This window comes from Protopterus annectens, chromosome 4.part1 (assembly GCF_019279795.1).
Source record: "Protopterus annectens isolate FY-2018-M chromosome 4.part1, PAN1.0, whole genome shotgun sequence".
Lineage (NCBI taxonomy): Eukaryota > Metazoa > Chordata > Ceratodontiformes > Protopteridae > Protopterus > Protopterus annectens.
This window is the reverse complement of record NC_056734.1, coordinates 627,739,872-627,767,400: the sequence shown is the minus strand read 5'-3', so window position 1 is coordinate 627,767,400 and position 27,529 is coordinate 627,739,872. Positions and strand designations below refer to the sequence as shown.

General features: G+C 40.8%; 1 protein-coding gene across 1 annotated transcript in view; it reads left to right on the top strand.

Moving 5' to 3' along the window:
- PIK3CA (phosphatidylinositol-4,5-bisphosphate 3-kinase catalytic subunit alpha) overlaps positions 1-27,529 on the top strand; it is a 1,902,358-nt gene that overhangs the window by 1,577,092 nt on the left and 297,737 nt on the right. The gene's annotated exons all lie outside the window — the stretch shown is intronic.

Below are 27,529 nucleotides of genomic sequence, written 5' to 3'. Positions count from 1 at the left end.
GTAAACGAAAAGAAATCAAAACTAGTACCCTCTCAAAAGATAATATTCCTTGGTGCAAGCTTAAATACAACTGCCCAGATGGCTTATCTCACGCCAAACATACAAAAGCAACTGACTTCTTACTTTGAAAAGTTGGCAACAAAAATCCAGTTATCTGTAAGGAAAATCCTGCAGGCCTTGGATTTCATGGCATCCTGCATTCTACTAATTCCACATGCCAGACTGCATATGAGGAATCTGCAATGGTATCTAAAAAGTGTTTGGACTCAGCATTGCCACAGCCTGGAGACAGTAATTACCCTCATTTCCTGCCTGCAACAGGAGTTTCGATGGTGGGCACAGGCCTGTCACCCACAGCCAGAAGGACACTGACAACGGATGCATCAGATTACGCCTGGGGGGCCAATATGACAGGAAAATGTATTCAGGGCACATGGCCTGCAAGCCAGACGCATCTTCACATCAATCAAAAAAAGATGCTAGCTGTTCAGAATGCCCGGACAGCTTTCAAGGATCTACTTCAACCAGGACAGCTACTGATAAAGACGGACAATACTACGGTCATGTGGTACATAAACAAGCAGGGAGGTACACATTCCTACCCCCTCTGCAGACAAGCAATGACCTTATGGGACACAGCATTGACTTATCAAGTTCACCTGCAAGCACAATTCCTGCCAGGAAAAACAAATACTCTGGCAAATGAACTAAGCAGAAACGTCATGGATCCCCAAGAGTGGAAACTGGATCCACAAGTCTTCAGAATGATAACAAGGAAATGGGGATGTCCAGACATAGATCTATTTGCCTCCCCTCACAACTGCCAATTACAGAGATTTTGCACAAGGATTTATCACAAACAAGCTTGGAGAGTGGACACCCTATCCTTCAGCTGGAAAAATCTATATGCTTTTCCTCCACTGCCTCTCCTTCCCAGGGTACTCCTAAAGGTCAGACAAGAGAAGCCAAAAATGATACTGATTGCACCAGACTGGCCACGCCAGCACTGGTACCCAATCCTAAAGAGCTTGTCTCAAGGTCCAGCATCGATATTGCCTCAAACTTCTCACTTGCTGACCCGACAGAACAATCAGATCCTGCACAGCCAACTCAGGACCTTAAATCTGACAGCATGGCAGATAATGTAGCCATTCAGAACACTCCTCTTTCAAAAGCTGTTATGGATGTTATCTTGGAAGCCAGGAGGCCCAGTACCAGAAAATCTTATGCAGAAAAATGGAAGAGATTCTGTGCTTGGAACCAGGAACAAGGCATTGACATGTATGTACCAAATATCCCTCAGATTTTACAATACCTAACTGAGATGCTGGACAAAGGCCTTTCCTTTTCATCAATTAAGATTCATGCCTCTGCCATTTCAGTCCATTACAATACGGAACCATCTATCTTTTCACATCCTTTAATAAGGCAGTACCTCAGAGGGGCCAAAAACATCAGGCCTCCAAGGAGAGCACCAATTCCGGCATGGGGCCTCAGTTATGTCTTGGAAAAAACTCACACTGCCTCCTTTTGAGCTAGCCTCAACAGCAGATATAAAATTCTTATCCTGGAAAACAGCTCTGCTCCTAGCAATAACCTCTGCAAGACGAGTCTTGGAGTTACAAGCACTCATGGCTGTGGAACCTTTTATCGTTTTTCATCCAGACAGGGTTTCTCTGAGGACAAACCCAACATTTATGCCTAAGGTGGTGTCCAGTGTGGCCCTCAACCAAACCATTCACTTGCCTACCTTTTATCCAAACCCCTACAGAACAATGGTGAGAAAATTCTGCATTCTTTGGACATACACAGGCAGCTGCACTTCTACTTGGACAGAACTAAAGCTTTCAGAAAGACTGAGCAACTTTTAGTGGCATATGCTGCAGGATCACAAGGAAAGGCTATCTCAAAACAGACTATTTCTAAATGGATAGGCCACTGCATCCAATTCTGCTATTCTCAGCATGGCAAATCAGTGCCTAAGGACATTAGGCCTCATTCTACCAGAGCAGCAGCCACTTCAGCAGCCTTCCTCAGATTAGTACCAACCAAAGGCATCTTAGAGGCTACAACTTGGAGTTCAGTGCACACTTTTACAAAGCACTACTACTTACCTCTTTACTCTAAATCCAGAGCAGGCTTTGCCACTGCAGTTCTGCAGGGCCTCATAGCCTCTCCTAATCCTATTTAGCCCAGCCACCCATCTTGAGCTTTGTGATTCAACCCAAGAATAATGACTGCAACAGTGAAACGCTATGAACATAGTACAGTTGTGTACCTACCATAAATGTAGATGTTCGAGTGTATTCACTGTTGCAGTCCAGGTTACCCAACCACCGTCCCCCTTTCTTTTGCTGGGGTTTATCTGTACTTCTCTATTCTATACAACCTATGTGGTGTATTTGCTTGTAGATGAAGGAATGTTTCTTTACTGCATGTATCTTTATTGGCATAATATATTTAGCCTACGCTTTTGGGGGCATCTGACATCTGGGGCAAGAAAAACTGAAGGAAATGGCGTCGGCTGCATCTTTTATACCCCTGGCGCACTGACGTCAGGGAAGAGACAACAGCAACCAACGCCGGACCAGGACTTTGTAATTCAGGCCGACTGCGGGTAGCCTGCCAGCAGGATAACCCAAGAGTAATGACTGCAACAGTGAATACACTCAAACATCTACATTTATGGTAGGTACACAACTGTACTTTGTGTACACATCATAAATGTAAATGTTCGAGTGTATTCACTGTTGCATTCCTGGTTTCCCTCCCTCCTTCCCCCTTATATCCTCTTTTCTTATGGAGACATAAGCTTCTTATGGTGGCTTTTTGCCACCAGGTCACCCTTATAATATTTCCTGGAGCTCCTGACTGGTTAGGGCAAGAAAAAACTGATGTAATGGTGTTGGCTGCCTTGCTTTCTAGCACTGGATGACCTGGCGTCAGTCTACAAGCAACAGCAGCTGACGCAGAAAAACACTGACTCTGGTATTCAGGCAGGCCGAGGGTTACCACAGCAGGGATACCCACAGGTGATGATTGCAACAAGTGAATACACTCAAACATCTACATCTACATTTATGGTAAGTGTACACAACTGTACTTTCTAAAAGCTTTCTCAAGAAAGCAGTGTCATGTTTTGGTTTTAACTGCTACACTATTCTACCTGGAAAAGTAAAATGCAGGTCTGCTCTGTTGGCCACATCATGTTTTGGTGGCTCTGTGGCATTTTCTGCAACTTTTCCCACTTTTTCTTTCTTGCAACTACTCCAAATTGCCTCTTCTAATGTCTTCATACCCCTGTATATAATGATATGCTGCAATCCCTGTAGAATATAGCATCCAAGTCATTATGACTACATTTTGTCCAAAAAGTTCTGCTGAGCATAATTACATTTTTCCATCTATGTTTTGACTTTGTAGACTACTACTTGAACTAAATGATGCAGTATATTTTTACATACACAGATTTCTGTTTTATAGCATATCCTTGTATCTGTAAATATGTTTGTTCATTTCTTAAGTGATCCTATTCGTTCAAGCTTTGTATGCATATGGTCAATTGAAATCCGTATACTACCCTGGTAAACAAGTATGAATAAATAAATAATGCTCCTTTAATTTTCCAGTCTCAGACACCAAATTAAAAAGTTGCCCTGCTGGTCAAGTGAATCTCATTCATGCTATAACTCACTCTTTGTAATAGTAGTTTGAAGCCTTCCTTCTAGTCCAGTTGACCATTGGTGTTACATGACTTTTCCAAACAAAGTGCACCTTAATCCTAGTGGTCTACAATCTGCTTCTCACTGTGAGCTCCCTTGCATTATAGTGTAGTCCGTATGTTCCATTGTACCTAGTGGTTTGAGTAGGACATATTGGACTTCCATATGTATATTCATATGTACAATGTGGTCTTGCTGGGAATCCAGGAACCTGATTCAGTGAGATAGCACACTAGACCATCGGAGCTACTGAAAGAAATCATTGTCAGCTTTAGGGGAATAATGGGCATCCATAAGGTTGTCAGGGTGTGTTTCATAGTAGCAGTATGACGATAAACATAACCAAGACAGTTTACAAATTAAGTAACTGAAGCCAATTATGTTGTCACAAGGGGATAAAGTCCTGACTGTGACCCAGGTTATCTGAATTTGACTGTCATCCTGGGCACTTGTTGGAGGTGGCATGGAGGAATTCTTGCTGGAAGGGGATGGTGACTGTGTAAGGGCACACTCTACACAGTAAAATTCACTGTGGAAACTGGGAATCATACAGAGGTGCTTTGTAGAAGGAGGTGGAGCCATAATTACATAACACAGGGGACTCATGGGCATCATTCACAGGGCCCATTGTATGCAGGCCCCTTGGACACTAAAGGCATGTACAACACATAGGAGGGCTAAAGGGAAAATTTTCTATGGCTGCCTGAGCAGTGATTCCCATGATCAGTACTCATCCACTGATAGTAGGTGGGTCCTGGTGGGATGATCAGTGGTCGCATATAATGAGCAGAAAAAAATAAATAAGTTGTTGAAGACTCCATGCTAAGGTGAGGTGTTTTGAGTTATCATGGGTTTCCAACAGTGCTTTATTTTTATTTATTTATTACTATATGTTTACTGGGAAAGTGATCTGGTCTGTTGACCTTTTGCAGCCATGACCCAGATTCATAGAGCCAAATACAAGCCAAGAAATGCAAAGGATATAATGTGAGTAAAAGCACCAAACAGGAAGACATGCTGAAAGAAAATAATTTCTAAAGGAAGTAAAAGACATACAGAGAAGGTTTGATGAACATTTACAGCATGTAAGCAATATAAATACACATTGGTTTAAACTAAACACAGTAGACAAGTAAACACAGTTATCCAGAGTTAGAATTTAAGATCTTATTTAAAGGAAGTCAGCTATAACTCTGTGTTCTACACAAAACATTTGCAAAATTCAATTCAGTTAACCATTGTCACAGAAACAAGTGCAGCAGGCATCATTGGTAAGATTCCCTTTGAGATAACTCTGTCTCTCCAAAAGAGAATCAGGACAGTTTTGTAGTGTTGAAATTCCGGGAACTCATGTATTTGCCATGGGCCCACCTGATCTTAAGAGAACTTTGCATTTTTATATTAGAGTTTAGAGATGACTTTTCTTGATGTATTTTTATTCGTTTTTTATTTAATTTTAATTATTTAACTTCAAAACCTTTATCATCAATTGACAAAAGACATGATGCCATGCTGTTCAGTGATATAGAGATTGTTGTACATCAGGAAATGTAAAATGCACAAGCAGCTTAATGTGGTCTTTCTACAAGTTAATCTTCTCAATATTTTATGTCTTCAGTAATTTTATACCAACTACGTGTAATATGAAGATATAAACTATCATTTTGTATTACATTAAGCATATTCAAATAATATTGCATTTGAGATCTCTTGGTGCATGTCCTAGATATCTACACGTAATATTAATGGAAAGGGTTTGGATAAAATAAAGAATGGACTGATTAGTATTATTTTAATTAGAAAATCAAGTCTGACAATAGTCTGGTTTATTTTTCTCAACTGTTAGGATTTTGACACTGAATCTGTTGCCATAGCATTGATGCCAACTTTCCCAGGCTTCATTTCATCTCCCATTCCCAAAATTCTTTGTTGTCTGTGCATGTGCCTATCCACATTTTATTCACCTGTTGTAATATATGCAACAATCTCCATAGACCCCAAGTATCCTTTAACTGTGACATTGCTTTTCACCGTTCTTTTGGACTTTTAGAGTATCTGGCCTTTGTCTGGATTTTCACTTCACTTGTTTTGTTTCTTGTTAGTAAAATTATTTTCCAAACTTGTTAAACTTCGATCTGATGATGTCCATTTTCATTGTATCCTTAACTGATTTATTTATTTTTTATTTAACATTTGTTTACCGGAGAAATCTGACTGGGTTTTTTGCCCATTTTCAATGGAGACCCGGGGAGAAAAGCTCCACAAACAAGCAAGTACACAGTATTACAGCACAGAAATTCTGTTGATAATAAAAACAGACAAGTACACATTAACGGCATAGAAATTATACAAATGATCAAAAGAAGCTGTACATTATAGTAATATACAATAATGTTTGTCAACTGCCATACAGGAAAAGTTAGCCCTCATGTTCTATGTATTAGAATAGAGGTTTGTAATTGGAGTTTGAGGGTTGGCTGAGGTGGGGACATGTTGAGTTTGCTCATCCAAGTGAGGAGCAAGAGCAAGACCAGTTGTTATTTAGTTAGATCTTTAGCAGGTTTTTGAATTGGCCAAGGTCCCTGGTGTTTAGAATATTCTGAGGGATAGAATTCCATGCTTTAGAGATGTGATTTGAGTAAAGTGAGTCTCCAACGCTGTTGGTGGACTTTGTAACTTTTAACAGTAGCTTATTGGAGGATCTTAGAGTCCTATTGTTGAGATTGGTTTGTATTAGTTTTTGTATGGCTGGACATTTGTCAGGTTGGTATACCATGGAGTGGGTTAAGATAAGCTGGTTGAAGGATAAGACGTTAGGTAGTTCTAGCTGTTTGAGTTGCTTTAGGGTGAGGCAATGGTGGGTTATGTGGAGTAGTTTGGCAGCAAATCTGGCTATTTTGTGGTAGCATGTTTCAAGTTTGTTCAAGTCAGTTTTCCTTAGGTTTGTTAGTATATGGGAGGCGTAGAATAGGGTGGATAGTAGGTGGGTCCTGGCAATTGCTTGTCTGGAAGAGTTAGTTAGAAAAGACTTAATCCTATGTAGAGAACCTAACTTAATGTGAGCCTTTTTTATTGCCAGTGATATGTACTTGTCAGATTTTAAATTACTCTCAGTAGTGACACCTAGTAGTTTAGTTTCGGTGATTAGTTCAGTAAGAGTATGATTGGATGAGGTGATATTAAAATCCTGACTGAGTTTGTTATGTGGTGGTGGTTGGAGAATAGCATTCACTTGGTTTTGTTGGGATTTAGGCTGAACTGATATTTATCTAGAAAGGATTTGATAGCAGTGAAGGATCCTTGGGTAATGTCTTGTAGCTGTGGTAGGGAGGGAGCAGAGCAGATGACTGTGGAGTCATCTGCATATTGTATGGTGGTGACAAGGTTAGCTGCAGTGTGGAAGTTATTGGTCAAGACAGGGAAGAGCAGTGGAACTAGAATTGAGCCTTGTGGAACACCTAATGTAACAGGAAGTAAAGAAGAGAGAGAATTTTGCCAATTGATGGCTTGGTGGCAGTCTGAGACATAGTTTTGGAACCATGCAAAGGTGGTGTTTGGTATGTCAAGGGATGGTAGTTCTTGTAGGAGCTGTTTGTGAGACACTGTCAAATCCCTTTGGCATATCTAGAAATATCGAGCAGACTATTTGACCATTATTTTTTTAGCTGATTTACAGTATTGGTAAACTGTAGTAGGGCAGTGGTAGTACTGTGGCCTGGCTGAAATCCATGGTTTGAGTTTGCAAGGAGCTCTATAATTATTTGATGATCCATTAGCTGTGAGTGGACCCATTTCTCTAAAATTTTTGATAGAGGAGACAGCTTGGATATTGGTCTATAGTTGGAAAGTTCCAGTGAAGAACCCCCTTTGTGGAGAGAATTACATTGGAGATCTTCCACATTTTTGGTATGTACTGTTCTGAGATGGATCTACTGATCAAAACTGATACAGGGTAACATATGACATCAGCTGCTAGTTTGAGGCATTTATTTAGTAGCCTGTCAGCGGCAGTAATTGTAGGTTTTAGCTTGTTCAGTATTTTCTTTATTTTGGCTATTTAAATGGGTTTGAAAGAGAGTGAGAATGGACTGATGTTCTTCGTTCCCCATTGCTGCAGTCCTTACTATTGGGTATAGTCCGCATCCAGTCGGCCCGAATACCAGAGTATAAGGCTGACGTCGGTCAGGGCGCATTAGACTGACGTCAGTACGTCAGGGTACTAATGCGCATGACCGACGTCATATCCCCAGTCTTTTTTGCCGCGTGGTCCGATGCAGAAGCAGTTTTGCGAGTGCAGGTTGGCGTTCTGAAATCTTTCCGAAACCGGAGTTTCAGACCGAAACAGAGTTGGCTAAGTACCCGTTGGGGAACATTTTGGTTTTTCTTGCCTCAGTATTTTACCGGATGTCAGAAAAAGTGAATAACTGTATTTCTTGTGGGAAACAGATACCTCATAGGGATTACCATACCTTGTGTATACCTTGTTTAGGGCCTGAGCACGGCGTTGTTGGTTGCCGCTCTTGTGCTAGGTTTAACAAACGCACTATTAAGAGGAGGTTAGACTGTGCCAGGTTAGTGTTTGGGAAGCGTTGCAATTATAAAATGCCGCCGGATGCTCCGGCGCCGCTTCGATCAAGAAGCGCAAGGACAAAACAGCGAAGCCTAGGGTTGATGAACCGGCAGTCCCGGACGTCGGTTCTTTAGGAGGCTCAGTGGAGCCAGAGGTTTTGCCAGGAGTTTCCATGGAGTCCCAGGCAGAAACTTTACTGTTACAGGATGTGCCTTCTCAGGAGGTAGGCCAGGCTGGGGAGGCTTCTCAGGTGACTGTTCTTCCCTCTCTTCCCAAGGTAGTTAGAGCCTCTCCTTCTGTTGCCAAAACTTCTTTGAGAGGTAGGCCTAGTTTAGCTTCAGTGGGGGCTTCTCCTAGCATTTCGGGTTCTGTACCTAAGAAACATATGCTTAAAATGGCAGAAGATTTGATTACTATGATTAGAGGTTCTATGCCCCGCCTGATAAGAGGCCTAGGGTGGAACCAGAGTTTGATAGTTTTGAACAGTGTTCAGAGGCTTCAGGGTCTTCTGCGGAAGACTTGCAGGAGTATCCTACTTATTCTGATTCTGATGTGGATGATTCCACTCCTACAGCTACTCCTCCTGAGGATTTCTCATTTTCAGAGACTCTGCATTCCATGAGGGAGCACTTTAAATGGGAAGGCCAGGATTACTCTGATTCCAGGAAAAGGCTTAGGGAATTCTTGTTTTACCCCAGCATAGGCCCTTAGCTATTCCTCCTGTGTTGAATGTGGTGGAAGATGTTTTGCAGAGGCTTCCCTGAACCCTGACTCTTTGCCTCCTGCTCCTGTTAAGCCTGATAGGTATTATAGGGTGCCCGAAGCTCATAAGTATTTGTTTAAGAGTCCTAGGGCGGACCCAGAAACTATTTCTCAAGGCCCTAAAGGTGTTAAAGCTTCTGTGGTTAAAAATCCTGTTCCCACTGATAAAGAGGCAAGGGCTTTGGATAGGTGGGGAAAGAAAGTGTATACTTCTTCCACTCTAGCCATGAGAGCATTGAATTGTCAGTTTCACATGCTAAAATATCAGAATTACCTCCTTTCACAATTGAAATCTAAGGTGGATGCTTTGGCGGGAGGTATTGAGTGTAAAGAGTTGCTGGATTTGGTTCATGTATCTGAACAAATGGGTAAGCATTCTTTGCAATGTGGTTTTGATGCTGTACAGGCCTCCTCGAGGGTGGCCGCTACTAGTTCTGTTCTTCGCAGGCATGCCTGGTTGAAGGATCAGAATTTAGCTGAGCATGTTAAGACAAGGATTTTGGATGCTCCTTTTCAGTCTGATGTGTTGTTTGGATCGCCTGTGGAAGCAGTTTTAAAGAAAATAGAGGACAAAGCTAAGTCTATGCAAACTGTTAAAGATTTTTTGCAGGTGCAGCCACCGAAGTTTAGTAGAAATTGGCCTGCTAAGGGGTGGACATATCCTGCTTATGATTCCCAGTCTAGGGGTAGGTCTAGACGTGGTAAGGGCAGGGCTCAAGGTTCTTTTAGGCCTAGAACAGGGAGTTCACCTGCTCAGACTTCTGGTGAGGGCAGGGGTCAGTCCTTTCGTAAACAGACCCAATGACCTGTCTTTTCAGCTGCCAGTAGATTCTCGTCTGGCAGCTCCTTTGGGAGGAAGACTGTCTCTTTTCAAAGAAAATTGGGATTTAATTACTCAAGACAAATGGGTGTTGGATATCATTCACCACGGTTACAGATTTTATTTCCATACAATGCCCCCTTTCAAAGGCATGCCAGACGTTCCTCCTCCACAAAGAAAAGTGGCTCACAAGCAAGTTTCTCAGTTACTCCAAATGGGGGCCATTCAGCCAGTCCCTGTATCAGAAAGGGGCCTAGGATTTTATTCTCGCCTGTTCCTAGTACCAAAGAAGGGGAACACGTGGAGACCAATTTTGGATTTATCTCTCCTCAACACTTATCTGGACATTCCCAAGTTCAAGATGTTGACGTTACAACAGCTTTTACCTCTGCTGGGCAAAGATCACTGGATGGTAACTTTAGATCTCAAGGAAGCTTACCTTCATGTGCCTATAAGGCTAAGTTGCAGGAAGTATCTGCGGTTTCGAGCTGGAAATTCTCATTATCAGTTCTCTGCATTGCCCTTTGGCTTATCTACTGCCCAGAGTATTCACAAAGGTTCTGGCTCCAGTGATAGCTTACTTCAGGCTTCAAGGAATTCAAATCTATCCTTACTTGGACGACTGCCTGATTCTGGCTCAAGAAAAGGAAGACCTTGTACAGCATCTGGAACATGTTATAGCAGTGCTAAGATGCCTAGGGTATTCTGTGAGCGAAATAAAGTCCAGTCTAGTACCCTCTCAAGACATGTGCTTTCTGGGTGTGAGACTGAATACAGCAGCCCAGATGGCCTTTTAACCCCGGACAAACAACAGAGTCTATCACTTTACTTCCATCAACTATCTCATCAGTCCGTGCTGACTGCAAGGACAGTCCTTCAAGCATTAGGGTTCATGGCATCTTGTATTCTGGTGCTTCCCAATGCCAAACTGCATATGAGGAAGCTACAATGGTATCTCAAAATGTATGGACACAGCACTGCCAGGATTTGGACACTGTCATTCAAATAATACCTTGCCTTCAAAAAGAATTTTTGTGGTGGGCTCAGGAATGTCACCTAAACAAGGGACTCTCTGTGACCCGGCCAGAGGCGAGTCAGATTTTAACGACAGATGCCTCGGACATTGCTTGGGGAGCTCATCTAAATGGAAAGTGGATACAAGACAAGTGGCCTGCCAGACTACTGCATCTACATATCAACATGAAGGAGATGTTAGCAGTCCAGTTTGCATTAATGGCTTTCAAGGAGTTACTTCTTCCAGGGCAGGTGTTGATTCTAACAGACAACACAACTGTCATGTGGTACATCAACAAGCAAGGGGGAACACATTCTTATCCTCTATGCAGGCAAGCAATGATTTTATGGGAGACTGCGCTAAGCTTGCAACTAACTCTTCAGGCAAGGTTTCTGCCAGGAGCACAGAACTCCTTAGCAGATGTGTTAAGCAGACAAATCATGGATCCCCACGAGTGGAAACTGGATCTTCATGTATTTCAAAAATTGACAGTGTCATGGGGAACTCCAGACATAGATCTGTTCGCTTCTCCTCTAAACCACCAGCTGCCACAGTATTGCACAAAGGGGTTTCATCACACAGCTTGGAAAGTGGATGCTCTGTCTTTCAGTTGGAAAAACCTTCATGTGTATGCCTTTCCTCCTCTACCTCTTCTTCCAAAGGTACTATTAAAGGTCAGACAAGACAGGCCAAGGATGATTTTGATAGCTCCAGATTGGCCTCGGCAACACTGGTACCCACTCCTCCGAGTCTGGTAAGGAAGCCTCCATGGCCTTTGCCTCTGATTCCTCATCTGTTATCTCAGCAGGATGGTCATCTGCTCAATGTCAAGCTTCACTCTCTTCATCTAACAGCCTGGCATATTCTGTGTTGAAACACAGCAGGTCTCAACTTCCTCAACAAGTTTTAAATGTGATTATGGAAGCTAGAAGACCTAGTACAAGGAAAGTGTACAGAAAAATGGAAGAGATTTTTATTTTGGAGTACAGCAAAGAATTTGCAGGTTTCTGAGCCTAATTTGAGTGCGGCTCTTCAATACCTTACTGAGTTATTGGACAAAGGTTTGTCCTTCTCTTCTATTAAGATTCATGCTGCAGCAATTTCAGCTCACTATGATTGTGACCCACCATTGTTTTCACATCCTTTGTTCAAGCAGTTTCTTAGAGGGGCAAAGAATATAAGGCCCCCACGTAGAGCTCCTACTCCTGCTTGGGATCTCAATTTTGTGTTGGAAAAAACTTACTCTACAACCTTTTGAGCCTGCGGCTACTGCTGAATTGAAATACTTGTCATGGAAGACTGCTTTTCTGTTGGCTATTACTTCTGCAAGAAGGGTGTCTGAGTTGCAGGCCCTTATGGCAGTAGAGCCATTTTTGATTTTCCATAAGGATAGGGTATCATTACGTACTAATCCTTCCTTTATGCCTAAGGTGGTTTCTAGTGTGGCTTTAAACCAGTCTATTCATTTGCCTACTTTTTATGCAGACCCCCAAGATAAAGGGGAAAAGATTTTGCACACTTTAGATGTACACAGGCAATTGCGTTATTATTTAAGCAGGACTAAGGATTTTAGGCAGTCTCAGCAGTTGTTTGTTTCTTTTGCTTTGAGTTCGCAGGGCAAGCCTGTGTCAAAACAAACTATTTCTAGGTGGATTGGCTTTTGCATTGCATTTTGTTATTCCCATCATGGCAAAGAGATTCCAGCTGGGATTAGGCCTCATTCCACTAGGGCTGCTGCCACTACAACAGCATTTCTAAGGGGGGTGGCAACTAAGGATATTTTGGAAGCAGCTACTTGGAGTTCAGTGCATACTTTCTCTAAGCATTATCACCTTCCTATCTACTCTAAGTCTAGGGCTGGTTTTGCCACGGCTGTTTTGCAAGGCATGTTGTCAGCTCCTGCTTCTTTATGATTTGCCAGCCTCCCTTACCTCTGCTTTGGGATTCTACCCAATAGTAAGGACTGCAGCAATGGGGAACGAAGAACATAGTACAGTTTTGTACCTACCATAAATGTAGATGTTCGAGGATCCCATTGCTGCAGTCCAATTTACCCTCCCTCCTTCCCCTCTGTGTTTAGGGGTGGTTGTGTAGGTGGGTTTCATGCTTATATTTTTTGTATATGTTCTTGTATATATTGTGCATATTTTTGGTGCAGGTATTTTGGGCCTTGTCTTTTTAGGGTCTTCTGACATCTGGGGCAAGAAAAGACTGAGGATATGACGTCGGTCATGCGCATTAGTACCCTGACGTACTGACGTCAGTCTAATGCGCCCTGACCGACGTCAGCCTTATACTCTGGTATTCGGGCCGACTGGATGCGGACTATACCCAATAGTAAGGACTGCAGCAATGGGATCCTCGAACATCTACATTTATGGTAGGTACAAAACTGTACTTTTTTGGTAGCAGGTTGAGGGATTTTTTTTTTTTTTTAATTAGTGATGTTATTGAGTTTATGAAAAAAAAGAGTTAAATTGGGATGCTATACTGTCCTCTGAGTTACGGGTATTAGGAGATGGGGTGCAAGTATGGCCTGGATGAATAATTTGTTTGATTGTGCCCCAGAATATTTGTGGGTTATTTTGATGCTTGTGTTGCATTGTTGAGTAGCACTTTTTTCTATTAATTTTCAGTGACAGTATTGGTCAAGGGAGGCTTTCATTTTGTTTGCTTGATGTTGATACCACAATTTACTTTGCTTTAGTAGTTGTCTGGTTTCCTTTGTGAGCCATGGGCAGTAATTTCTTTTTGACCTAATATATCTAGTTGAGGCCAGGGTTTTTAGTATATCAAGAAATTTGTTGTAGAAATATTGGACTTTTTCATTTAATGGAAGATATTTTAGTGGGGATCAGTTCAGTTTTGGAGCAGTTGTTTAAAGATGTCAGTGGAGAAGTTCTTTGTGTTATGTACTTGTTTATGTGATGTAGTTTTTGTGAGAGAGTTGTGATGCCTTAAGATATATGTTAGTAGGTGGTAACTAAGGCTGTGTGGCAGACAACTTGAGTGATTAATAAGCGTGGGTTAGTTTGTCACGTTCCAGTCAAGAATTTATTTTTTTGTTGCTGGTTTTGTCTGCCTAGGTGTTTGTATCCTTTGGGAGAAATCATGTAGGTTTATGTAGTTGGAGGGGTTTTCATAGGTATAGGTTTGCCAGTCAGTATTGAAGTCACCGACTATAATAGTGTCTTGGTTAAAAGAAGTGGATGCCCAGGATCGTAGGTTTTGTATAGTAGATGGATTGTTGTTGGGTAGGATATATACTGCTAGTAGGATTATTTGTTTAGTATTGTTGATTTTTAGGCTTGAGGCTAGTAGTTCAGTGATGTTTAGATCTGGGGTTTTACTTGTAGTTGCTCATGGTTAAGAGAGTCCTTATATGCTATTGCTACACCTCCACCTCTCTTGTTAGTTCTGTCTTGTCTAAGGATGTTATAGCCAGGGTGTGTGATTTTATTATTTATTTGGAGTTTAAGCCAGGGTTGGGTTAAAATAGTAATGTCTGTAGTGTATAGGGAGAGGGTAGCATGGAATTCATGTGTTTTGTTTAACAGGCTTCTGAGGTTTATGTTAATAAAAAGGATGTCAGATTTATTTTTGGATATATTGTTAAACTGTGACATATCGTGCTTTGTTGTAGTTTGGGGATGCATTTGTGGAATGGGAAGGTTTTGTTGGGTGTGATTTGGGCCTGAGTTGGGATGTATGTCTCCACATAAGTGGAGGTTTGTTTTTTTGCAAGTTGTTAGGCCTGAGCATTTAGTTGATATTTGGGAGTGTATCAGAGATATGTGTGGTGATGATGGTAAATAAAAATACCTGTATGAGAACAGTACAGTTTTGGTGGAGTTGTCGATCTAAAGTGTTGTTGTAAATTTGGAAATTTTTGTTAGTGGTGAATTTGTGGATGGGAAGATGGGAGATCTTAGGTGAATTTGTGGATGGGAAGATGGGAGATCTTAGGTAGATAATTGAAAGGTTGTGATGTGGGGTTAGAATGAGTGCAGTAATTACTAGAGAGAATATTATGTGAATGAGTTGCATGCTTGTGATAGTGGTGTGGTGTAGTGGTCATTGATGGATGTTCATAGTGTTACCCTGCTGCAGTCATCACACTTGGGTTATCCTGCCGTCAGGCGGTCCCGCAGTTGGCTCGAATTCCAAGTCTTGGTCCGGCGTCGGTTGCTGTCGCTTCTTCCCTGACGTCAGTGCGCCAGGGGTATATGAGGCATCCAACGCCATTTTCTCCTGTCTTTCTTGCCGCGTGGTGCCTGAAGCAGAAGCAGTTCGCAAGTGCTGGTCGGCCGACACCTGAGATTCTCGATTTGAATTTCAGTCTGAAGTCTTCAATAAAGCTAAGTACCCCATTGTGGAACATTTTCTTGCCTCAGTCCGATGAAAGAAAAAGTTAACAATTGCATTTCCTGTGGGAAGCAAATACCTCATAAGGACTTCCATTCCTATTGTATTCCTTGCCCAGGCCCAGACCACAACGTCACAGGTAGTCGGTTTTGTGCTAGGTTTAATAAACGAATTATCAAACGCCGTTTTGACTTCGCACGGCATTACTTTGGTAGAAAATGTAATTATATCATGCCGTCGGAGCAGCCGACGACCGCCATACATAAAAAACGCAAGGATAAGGACAGGCAGCCTAGGAACAAGCCAGACTCCGAGGCCTCAGCTGGGCCTGTCGCTGGTTCTCCGGTTTTCAGTGAGGCGCCTACGCAGCCCCTGATGACCACAGAACTGGAACCCCAGACAGCTGCAGATTCCCAAGCGGAGCCTACTAGGCAGACGCAGCCATCTTCCGATACCGGAGCAGAAGTAGACCCCGGTGCAATGGAAACACCTTCGGTTGCAGAAGGTGTTTTCAGACCAACTATACTCACCATTAAATCTTATGCTAAGCTTAAAACTCCTTTAAAACCTAAGACAACTGTACATCAGTCTAAAGTTCAAGGCCCCATGCCTAAGAAACAGATGCTTAAGATGGCTGAAGATTTGCTTACCCTAATCAGGGGTTCCCATCCCCCTCCTGATAAAAGACCAAGACAAAAGGAGGATTATGCATCCTCTGATCAGGTTTCACTCTCCTCAGATTCTTCTGAGGAACAGGATTACACTTTTCCACCTTATGAAGACTCTATTCCCTCAGCATCTACCCCCTGAAGACTACTCCTTTGGGGAAACTTTACATACCATGAGGGAACATTTCCACTGGGGAGGCCAGGACTGCTCAGATTCTAAGAAAAGGCTCCGGGAGTTCCTTTAACTACCCCAGCACAAACCTCTTGCTATCCCTCCTGTTTTAGATATTGTGGATGATGTTTACTTGGAGTTTAGTTTAAATCCAGACTCTCTACCTCCTGCTACAGCCAAACCAGACAGATACTGCAGAGTACCTGACTCACACAAATTCCTTTATAAAAGCCCTGTAGCTGACCCAGAAACAATTTCCCAAGGTCCTAAGGGAGCTAAAGCTTCTATGGCTAAAAATCCTGTGCCCTCTGAAAGGGATTCCAGAGCCCTAGATAGATGGGGAAAGAAAATATACACCTCAGCAACTCTGGCTATGAGAGCATTAAATTGTCAGTTTCACATGTTGAAATATCAGCAATTCCTAATGTCTCAGTTAAAACAAAAAATGAGCACACATTCTGAACAGTCTGAATTCAAGGAAATGCAGGATCTGTTGCATGCAGCTGAACAGGTGGGCAAACATACTTTACAATGCGGATTTGATTCATTGGAAGCTTCCTGTAGAGCAGCTGTTACTGGCTCTGTCATACGTAGACATGCTTGGTTAAAAGAACAAACCCTTCCTGATCATGTTAAAGCAAAATTATTGGATGCACCTTTACAGCAGAATGTATTATTTGATGTCAAAGCAGAAGAGGTTTTAAAGAAAATGGAGGATAAGGCAAAGTCTATGCAAACGGTGAAGGATTTTGTGCAGGTACAACCCCCTCGTTTCAGCAGAAATTGGCCAACAAAAAACTGGTCCTTTCCAGCTTCTGACAGATCACAGAGGGGCAAATACAGATGCGCAAGGGGCAGAGGTCAGTCACAAGGCCCTTACAAACCTTGCCAATGGGGTACTGCTACCCAGAAAGGAGGAGAAGACAGGCCCCAAGCTAGCAAAAGACAAACACAATGACTCAATCCTCAAACTACCAAGCAAATCTCTCCTGGCAACTTCCTTGGGAGGAAAATTAGCATTTTTTGCAGACAACTGGCACATCATCACAAAAGACAAATGGGTTCTAACCATTGTCTCTCAAGGATACAGATTCCACTTTCATACCTTACCAAGGATAAAAGGAATGCCAAACCTGCCACCAAATCAATGGGCAGAGGCACAAAAACAAATTACAGCTCTCATGGACATGAGAGCCATTCAACAGGTACCTACACAGGAGCAAGGACAAGGATTTTACTCAAGACTCTTCCTGGTCCCAAGAAAGGACAAAACATGGAGAGACATTCTGGATCTTTCAATTCTGAACACCTATCTGCAAGTACCACAGTTCAAGATGCTAACACTACAGCAGCTTCTTCCCATGCTGGGCAAGAATGCTTGGCTAGTAACTTTGGACCTCAAGGAGGCATACCTGCATGTCCCTATCAGACAAAATTGCAGAAGATACCTCTGCTTCATTGCAGGTTCAACGCATTATCAATTCTCTGCACTGCCCTTTGGCTTATCTACTGTGCCCAGGGTCTTCATAAAATGCCTGGCACCAGTAATTGCATACTGCAGACAAGGAATTCAAATATACCCATACCTGGACGACTGCCTTATTCAAGCAGACAGCAAGGACATTCTTTTAAAGCATCTGGCATTTGTCAAACACCTTCTAAGTTGCCTAGGGTACACAGTAAACGAAAGGAAATCAAAACTAGTGCCCTCATAAAACATAATATTCCTCAGTGCCAGCTTGAATACAACGGCCCAGATGGATTATCTCACGCCAGGCAAGCAACGACAGCTGATTCAATATTTCAAAATAATGGCAACAAAGACCCAACTCCCTGCAAGAAAAATTCTGCAGGCCTTAGGATTCATGGCATCTTGCATACTACTAATACCATTTGCAAAATTGCATATGAGGAAATTACAATGGTATCTGAAAAGTGTACGGACTCAGCACAGCCACAGCTTGGAAACAATGATACCACTCCTTCCCTGCCTTCAACAGGAGTTTCTATGGTGGGCACAGGCATGTCACCTCAGCAAGGGTCAGCATTTCACCTTACCCACAGCCAGGCAAACTATGACAACAAATGCATCGGTCTATGCCTGGGGAGCACACATGGCAGGACAGTGCATTCAGGGCAAATGGACTACAGATCAGAGGCATCTGCATATCAATCAAAAAGAAATGCTAGCAGTACAGAATGCCCTAACAGCTTTCAAGGACTTTTTACACCCAGGACAACTAATAAGAAAGACGGACAATACCACAGTAATGTGGTACATAAACAAGAGGGCCCACATTCCTACCCTCTATGCAGACAAGCAATGACCTTGTGGAACACTGCACTGTCTTACCAGGTTCAATTACAAGCACAATTCCTGCCAGGAAAGAAAACCACATTGGCAGACGACCTAAGCAGAAACATCATGGATCCACACGAATGGAAACTAGATCCACAAATATTTGCAATGATAGCTCAAAAATGGGGACGCCCAGACATAGATCTGTTTGCAAGCCCCCACAACCACCAACTTCAAAAATTTTGCACAAGGACCTTCCATCCACTAGCTTGGAAAGTGGACGCCCTCTCATTCAATTGGAAAACATTAACAGTGTATGCCTTCCCTCCACTGCCTCTTCTAGCAAAGGTACTGCTGAAAGTTAGATTAGAGAGGCCACAAATGATACTCGTTGCACCAGACTGGCCACACCAGCATTGGTATCCAATTTTAAGGAACATGGCCCACGACCCACCATGGTTTTTGCCACAAATTCCTCACCTGCTCACCCAGCGAGACAATCCGATTCTACACAGCCAGCTCAAGACTTTAAACCTGGCTGCATGCAAATTACCTAAACAACCAGCCAACACCTTTATCCAAAGCTGTTATGGATGTCATTCTGGAGGCCAGGAGGCCCAGCACCAGGAAAACCTATTCAGACAAATGGAAAAGATTTTGCGCCTGGAACCAGGCTAAAGGCCAAAATCCCACTTGATCCAAACATTCCTCAAATTCTACAATATTTAACTGAGATGTTGCACACAGGACTTTCCTTTTCATCTGTTAAGATCCACGCCTCAGCAATTTCAGCTCATTATAACACGGATCCTCCTTTATTCTCACATCCACTCCTAAGACAGTACCTCAGAGGGGCTAAGAACATAAGACCGTCAAGGAGAGCACCAACACCTACTTGGGATCTCAACTTTGTTCTGGAAAAGCTTACACTGCCACCCTTTGAACCAGCTTTTTTAGCTGATTTAAAATTTATTTCATGGAAAACTACCCTAGTACTAGCAATAACCTCAGCTAGAAGAGTCTCAGAGCTACAGGCACTAATAGCAGTGGAACCTTTCCTCATTTTTCATCAAGACAGAGTCTCTCTACGAACTTACTCTTCCTTTATGCCAAAGCTGGTATTCAGTGTGGCCCTAAACCAAACCATTCACTTGCCCACCTTTTTCCCAAATCCCCAGAACAAAGGAGAAAGACTCCTGCACTCTTTGGACATTCACAGGCAATTACGTTACTACTTGGATAAAACTAAGGCTTTCAGAAAAACTGACCAGCTCTTTGTAGCCTATGCTACAGGATCACAAGGAAAAGCTATCTCAAAACAGACCATTTCTAAATGGATAGAGCATTCCATACGTTTCTGCTACACACATCATAGGAAACCGGTACCTGCTAACATTAGGTCCCACTCCACCAGGGCTACAGCTACATCAGCAGCCTTTCTCAGGGGAGTACCAACCCAGGATATTCTGGAAGCTGCAACTTGGAGTTCAGTGCACACCTTCACCAAACACTATCACCTACCTCTATACTCTTAAGACTAGAGCTGGTTTTGCCACTGCAGTTTTGCAGGGCCTACTAGCTTCTTCTAACCCTGTTTGACTCCACCTCCCATCCTTAGCTTTGGGATTCAACCCAAGTGTGATGACTGCAGCAGGGTAACACGATGAACATTGTACAGTTTTGTACCTACCATAAATGTAGATGTTAGAGTATTCACCCTGCTGCAGTCCAGGTTACCCTCCCTCCATCCCCTCTGAACTAGCTAAACTTATCTTTACCACTCTATCCTATACTACCTCTGTGGTGTATTTGCTTGTGCCTAAGGGTATTGTTTTATTTTTATCTAGCTATATGTATACATCTATATATTTTGCCTACCTATTGGGGGTACCTGACATCAGGGGCAAGAAGAACTGAAGAAAATGGTGTCGGATGCCTCTTATATACCCCTGGCACACTGATGTCAGGGAAGAAGCGACAGCAACCAATGCCGGACCAAGACTTTGGAATTTGGACCGACTGCGGGACTGCCTGACGGCAGGATAACCCAAGTGTGATGACTGCAGCAGGGTGAACACTTGAACATCTACATTTATGGTAGGTACAAAACTGTCCTTTGTATATGGTAGGAAGGAGAGTAGAGTATGATTGATAGTATGTAAGAAACTTGAGGAGGGAGTAGAAGTTCGTGGGGCTTAAGGTAGGGCTTAAGTTGTGGTGTGATGTAATGGTGTGGGTGAGAATGATTGGATGACAAGTTGTGGTGGGTTTGGTGTTGATGATATAACTGTAATAGATTTGAGGGTGGGTGGGAATGGGAGTAGGGTATAGTAGCGGAGTGAGCTCAAGCATAGCGAGGGCAAACAGAACGGGTTACACCTTGAGGTAGACACAGTTTCAATTAAAAAAAAAAAAAAAAAAAAAAAAGTACTGACCTAGAGCCTGCCACAGGTCAGCACTAGCAGAGAAGTAGAACTAATTTGAACACTGTTGCAGGCTGGATATGCACAAATCTTGTCCTCTTAGGGGACTGTGTTTGTTTTACTGCCTGATTAACCTAGCTTGTGGGTGGGAAGATCATCAGAGAGAGAGTTGGGGGAGAAGGGAAATACAGCAGTCCTGTTAGTGCACAACCACAGGTATTTAACTCATTAACCCCGGCTACTGTCTCATGGTGCCTCTGTGCTTACATCCGAGCGCACTATGAGATGATAGGAATTTCATTCTGTTACCTCTGAGTGCCTTACTGCGGTGCGATAAATTTTAATGTAGATTTTTTTTTAACTGTGCAAAGGATAAAACACACTGAAATTATAACCATCATTGTTCTCCTACTATGTCATACATGCTGGTTACATTAAACTTTTACAAGAAATCAAAAAATGACACGGATATATGAAACTTGAATTATGTCACTGATAATACAGAACGAAAAAAAGATGACTTCTTTTAAATCCACAGAAACCTCACTGCTTCGCCGAATTGGCAAGATGTTGAACTAAAGTGTAACAAAAAGACTGTTACACACTGATGTTTAGCAGTTCAAAGTTAAGTAGGACTAAATCTGTTTATATCCCAGGCATATACATTCCTATAACTCTTCCAAATGATGCAAAGTAACTTGAACACAACTCACAACAGTCTGTGTTGGGGAGACCATAACAAGCATAAAAAAGTACCTTAGAATGTTTGTAAAAGCTGATGAAATGTTGTAGAACAAATGCCTGGTTGCTCAGGAAGTCCTGACTATCCGTTTAGCTTGTGGTAGAAAACCCAATCCAATACTTTGTAGTTAGAAAAACACAAGAAGCTTCCCTTTGCAAACTCAATAGTTCCAAACTTGCAGGAAGCAAATGAAGCACTAGAAGCTCTAGCACAATTGCTATGTAAACAAACTCAGAAGTTCCAAACTCATGCACTGTTATACACTGATGTTAAGAAGTTCAAAAGTAAAGTAGGACTAAATCTGTTTATATTCCAGGCATATACATTCCTGTAACTCTTCCAAATGATGCAAAGTAACTTGAACACAACTCACAACAGTCTGTGTGGGGGGACCACAACAACCATAAAAAAGTACCTTAGAATGTTTGTAAAGCTGATGAAATGTTGTAGAGCAAATGCCTGGTTGCTCAGGAAGTCCTGACTATCCGTTTAGCTTGTGGTAGAGAAAACCCAATCCAATACTTTGTAGTTAGAAAAACACAAGAAGCTTCCCTTGGCAAACTCAATAGTTCCAGACTTGCAGGAAGCAAATGAAGCACTAGCACAATTGCTGTGTAAACAAACTCAAGTTCCAAACTCATAGGAAGCAAAAAGGCTGTAGACTGAAAATAAATCCTTTATTACAGCGATAGCATTCCTTAAGCACTAGTTGAGCGCTTTCATCTGCACCATCGCAGACTTCATCAGAACTAGTGCAAAACATTTAATTAACTCATTTAAAAACAGTTTTGGCCAAAACTTTGTTACTCAATTTAAAGAAACAGTACTCCATTTGTAACATAACTAATATTGGACCTATATAAAAAACATATAAATCTTGGTGATTTATGTATATACATACCAAAAGTAAATACAAATGTATATATAATTATAAATATTGATTTTAAAAGTCACTAAAAATAATTATTCATATGGTATTGTGCTTGAAATACTAAAACATGAATTAAATTCACTATGTACTTACATTTCATCAAATATTGCAGCCATAAAAATATTATGCATCAAGAATTAAAAATGGTTTTATACTTATAAAATCGTTAATACCTGGATTCCTAGTGGAATCAGTTAAAATCTGCCACTTGCTTTCTTTACAGGCCAGTCTTGTTTTCCAATCCCTCCAAAGGAATTTCCTTCACCTCATCTATTATCATAAAGGAGAATGTGTGTCCCTCACCATATTCCTTGATGTGTCTGTATAGGCATTTTACTATCCATTTTCCTAATTTTATAATAATGCTCATAAATCGTTTCTTTAACTCTCTTTCTGTTTTGCCTATATAATAGGCTGGACATTTTTTGCACAGAGCTAAATATACTATGTGCTTGGTGCTGCAATTTCCACCTATGCTCCTAATTTTACTGTGATTAATGTCATTCAAAACAATATCACTGTTGGTGTTTATATGTGTACATTGTTTGCATCTTCCGCACTTTCTGGTGAAAACCTTGTCTTTATTATTGTTTCTACCTTTCCCTAACTTGGAATGTTCCAGTAATCTTTTTATGTTGGGACCAGTTTTGTATACTATCTTGGGTTCCTCACCCAGTATATTTTTGTTGACATCTGATACTGTGATAATGTCCCAATATTTCTTTATAATGTCCTTAATCTTGGTGCTGTGAGGGGTATAGGTCAGAACACACACTCTACCCATATTTGCTTTCTGCAAGTTAGCGTTCATCTCTTTATCAAGACCTAGCAGTGGTTTGTATTTTATTCCCCATTGGGATTTAACAAATTCAATGGTGTCACTAATCATGTTGCTGGGATATCCTCTCCTTTCAAATAAATCTGCTAACAGATCCATTTCTCCTTCCATGAATTCTCTAGTTGATGACATTCTGGCACATCTAATGCACTGTCCCTTCATAATATTTTTGAAAATGTGTGGTGGATGTTCACTACCAAAAATAGATAATCATTAGAGAATGTGCTTTTACTATGTAACTTGGTTGTACAACCTTCCTCATTGGAACCAATGAAAACAGCCAAATAAGAAAAACCTGAGTAATTGGTTTCATAGGTAAATTTCAAAAATTGGTAGTTTCGTTGATGTATTCAATAAATTGTGGTATTGTCTCGTTGGGTCCCTTCCACAGAATGAATATATCGTCCAGAAATCTTACATAGAAGGTGATATAGCTGGAGAATGCACAGTTGGTAATGAATTCATTCTCCCAATCAGACATAACCAAGTTTGCAAATATGGGGGCACAAGATGCGCCCATAGCAACTCCTTTGCTTTGTCTGAAAAATTCACCCTCGAAAGTAAGATCATTGTGATCCAACACTAGGCCCATCATATCCATGATTAGATTTATTTTATCCCAGGTCAATGTAGAAAACTTTCTAAGACTCCTGGCAAATCTCTCTAGTCCCTCGTCCTTAGGAATACATGAAAATAAGTCACATACATCAATGGTGATGAATGTACATTGTTCTGTCCATTTGTCAGGACTGAGTTTACTCAAGAAATCCCATGAGTCTTTGATGATGAATGGTACATGTGTATAAATATGTTTCGTCCATCTATCGATCGTAACTCCTATGTTATATGTTTTTGACTTTGAACCTGAGATGATGGGTCTGAAGGGTGGTTTGGTCAGAGACTTGTGAATTTTCGGTATTCCTATTATGCAAGCCATCACTGAATGATCAACTTTTAGAAACCTATATACTTCTTCTGTGATGCGGTTATCAATAAAGTATTCTTCCAAAGCTATGTCAATTCTTCTAAAACCTTGGTTAATTTGATTGATTGAAACCTGTTGGTAATTCCCAGAATGGTATAAAATATGGTATATCTCAGTGATATAATCCTTTTGGGGATAAATAACTGCCCCTCCCCCCTTGTCGGGTTTCATTATTCTTACGTCTTTTTTATACATATATTCATTCAGTACCGCTCTTTCTTCTTTGGAGATGTTATCTTTTGTTAATTCCTGTTTTTTCCGATATTCTCTTGTGATTTCATGGTTGAGTAGATACAGTTCTTTACATATCATTTGTTCAAATACATTCACTTGTGAATTGTACTGAGGTATAAATGTACTTTTTCTTTTTAATTCAGTGGGTATATATGTGGCCTCATCATCCTTTCCTTTTTCAAATAGTAGAGCCAGGTTAAGTCTGCGACTATATAATTTGATTTCTTTGATATGATCTACTAGATTGAATTTCTGTGTAGGGATGAATTTGGTTCCTTTGCATAAAAGGGAACATAATTCTTCATGAATAGGAACATCTGTGTAGTTGTACATATATACCCACTGAATTAAAAAGAAAAAGTACATTTATACCTCAGTACAATTCACAAGTGAATGTATTTGAACAAATGATATGTAAAGAACTGTATCTACTCAACCATGAAATCACAAGAGAATATCGGAAAAAACAGGAATTAACAAAAGATAACATCTCCAAAGAAGAAAGAGCGGTACTGAATGAATATATGTATAAAAAAGACGTAAGAATAATGAAACCCGACAAGGGGGGAGGGGCAGTTATTTATCCCCAAAAAGATTATATCACTGAGATATACCATATTTTATACCATTCTGGGAATTACCAACAGGTTTCAATCAATCAAATTAACCAAGGTTTTAGAAGAATTGACATAGCTTTGGAAGAATACTTTATTGATAACCGCATCACAGAAGAAGTATATAGGTTTCTAAAAGTTGATCATTCAGTGATGGCTTGCATAATAGGAATACTGAAAATTCACAAGTCTCTGACCAAACCACCCTTCAGACCCATCATCTCAGGTTCAAAGTCAAAAACATATAACATAGGAGTTACGATCGATAGATGGATCTAAACATATTTATACACATGTACCATTCATCATCAAAGACTCATGGGATTTCTTGAGTAAACTCAGTCCTGACAAATGGACAGAACAATATACATTCATCACCATTGATGTATGTGACTTATTTTCATGTATTCCTAAGGACGAGGGACTAGAGAGATTTGCCAGGAGTCTTAGAAAGTTTTCTACATTGACCTGGGATAAAATAAATCTAATCATGGATATGATGGGCCTAGTGTTGGATCACAATTATCTTACTTACGAGGGTGAATTTTTCAGACAAAGCAGGAGTTGCTATGGGCGCATCTTGTGCCCCCATATTTGCAAACTTGGTTATGTCTGATTGGGAGAATGAATTCATTACCAACTGTGCATTCTCCAGCTATATCACCTTCTATGTAAGATTTCTGGACGATATATTCATTCTGTGGAAGGACCCAACGAGACAATACCACAATTTATTGAATACATCAACTAAACTACCAATTTTTGAAATTTACCTATGAAACAAATAACTCAGGTATTTCATATTTGGATGTGTTCATAGGTTCCAATGAGGAAGGTTTTACATCCAAGATACATAGAAAAGCACATTCTCTAATGATTATCTATTTTTGGTAGTGAACATCCACCACACATTTTCAAAAATATTATGAAGGACAGTGCATTAGATGTGCCAGAATGTCATCAACTAGAGAATTCATGGAAGGAGAAATGGATCTGTTAGCAGATTTATTTGAAAGGAGAGGATATCCCAGCAACATGATTAGTGACACCATTGAATTTGTTAAATCCCAATGGGGAATAAAATACAAACCACTGCTAGGTCTTGATAAAGAGATGAACGCTAACTTGCAGAAAGCAAATATGGGTAGAGTGTGTGTTCTGACCTATACCCCTCACAGCACCAAGATTAAGGACATTATAAAGAAATATTGGGACATTATCACAGTATCAGATGTCAACAAAATATACTGGGTGAGGAACCCAAGATAGTATACAAAACTGGTCCCAACATAAAAGATTACTGGAACATTCCAAGTTAGGAAAGGTAGAAACAATAATAAAGACAAGGTTTTCACCAGAAAGCGGAAGATGCAAACAATGTACACATATAAACACCAACAGTGATATTGTTTTGAATGACATTAATCACAGTAAAATTAGGAGCATAGGTGGAAATTGCAGCACCAAGCACATAGTATATTTAGCTCTGTGCAAAATGTCCAGCCTATTATATAGGCAAAACAGAAAGAGAGTTAAAGAAACGTATTTATGAGCATTATTATAAAATTAGGAAAATGGATAGTAAAATGCCCTATACAGACACATCAAGGAATATGGTGAGGGACACACATTCTCCTTTATGATAATAGATGAGGTGAAGGAAATTCCTTTTGGAGGGGATTGGAAAACAAGACTGGCCTGTAAAGAAAGCAAGTGGCAGATTTTAACTGATTCCACTAGGAATCCAGGTATTAACGATTTTATAAGTATAAAACCATTTTTAATTCTTGATACATAATATTTTTGGCTGCAATATTTGATGAAATGTAAGTACATAGTGAATTTAATTCATGTTTTAGTATTTCAAGCACAATACCATATGAATAATTATTTTTAGTGACTTTTAAAATCAATATTTATAATTATATATACATTTGTATTTACTTTTGGTATGTATATACATAAATCACCAAGATTTATATGTTTTTATATAGGTCCAATATTAGTTATGTTACAAATGGAGTACTGTTTCTTTAAATTGAGTAACAAAGTTTTGCCAAAAACTGTTTTAAATGAGTTAATTAAATGTTTTGCACTAGTTCTGATGAAGTCTGCGATGGTGCAGATGAAAGCTCAACTAGTGCTTAAGGAATGCTATCGTTGTAATAAAGGATTTATTTTCAGTCTACAGCCTTTTGCTTCCTATGAGTTTGGAACTTCTGAGTTTGTTTACACAGCAATTGTGCTAGTGCTTCATTTGCTTCCTGCAAGTCTGGAACTATTGAGTTTGCCAAGGGAAGCTTCTTGTGTTTTTCTAACTACAAAGTATTGGATTGGGTTTTCTACCACAAGCTAAACGGATAGTCAGG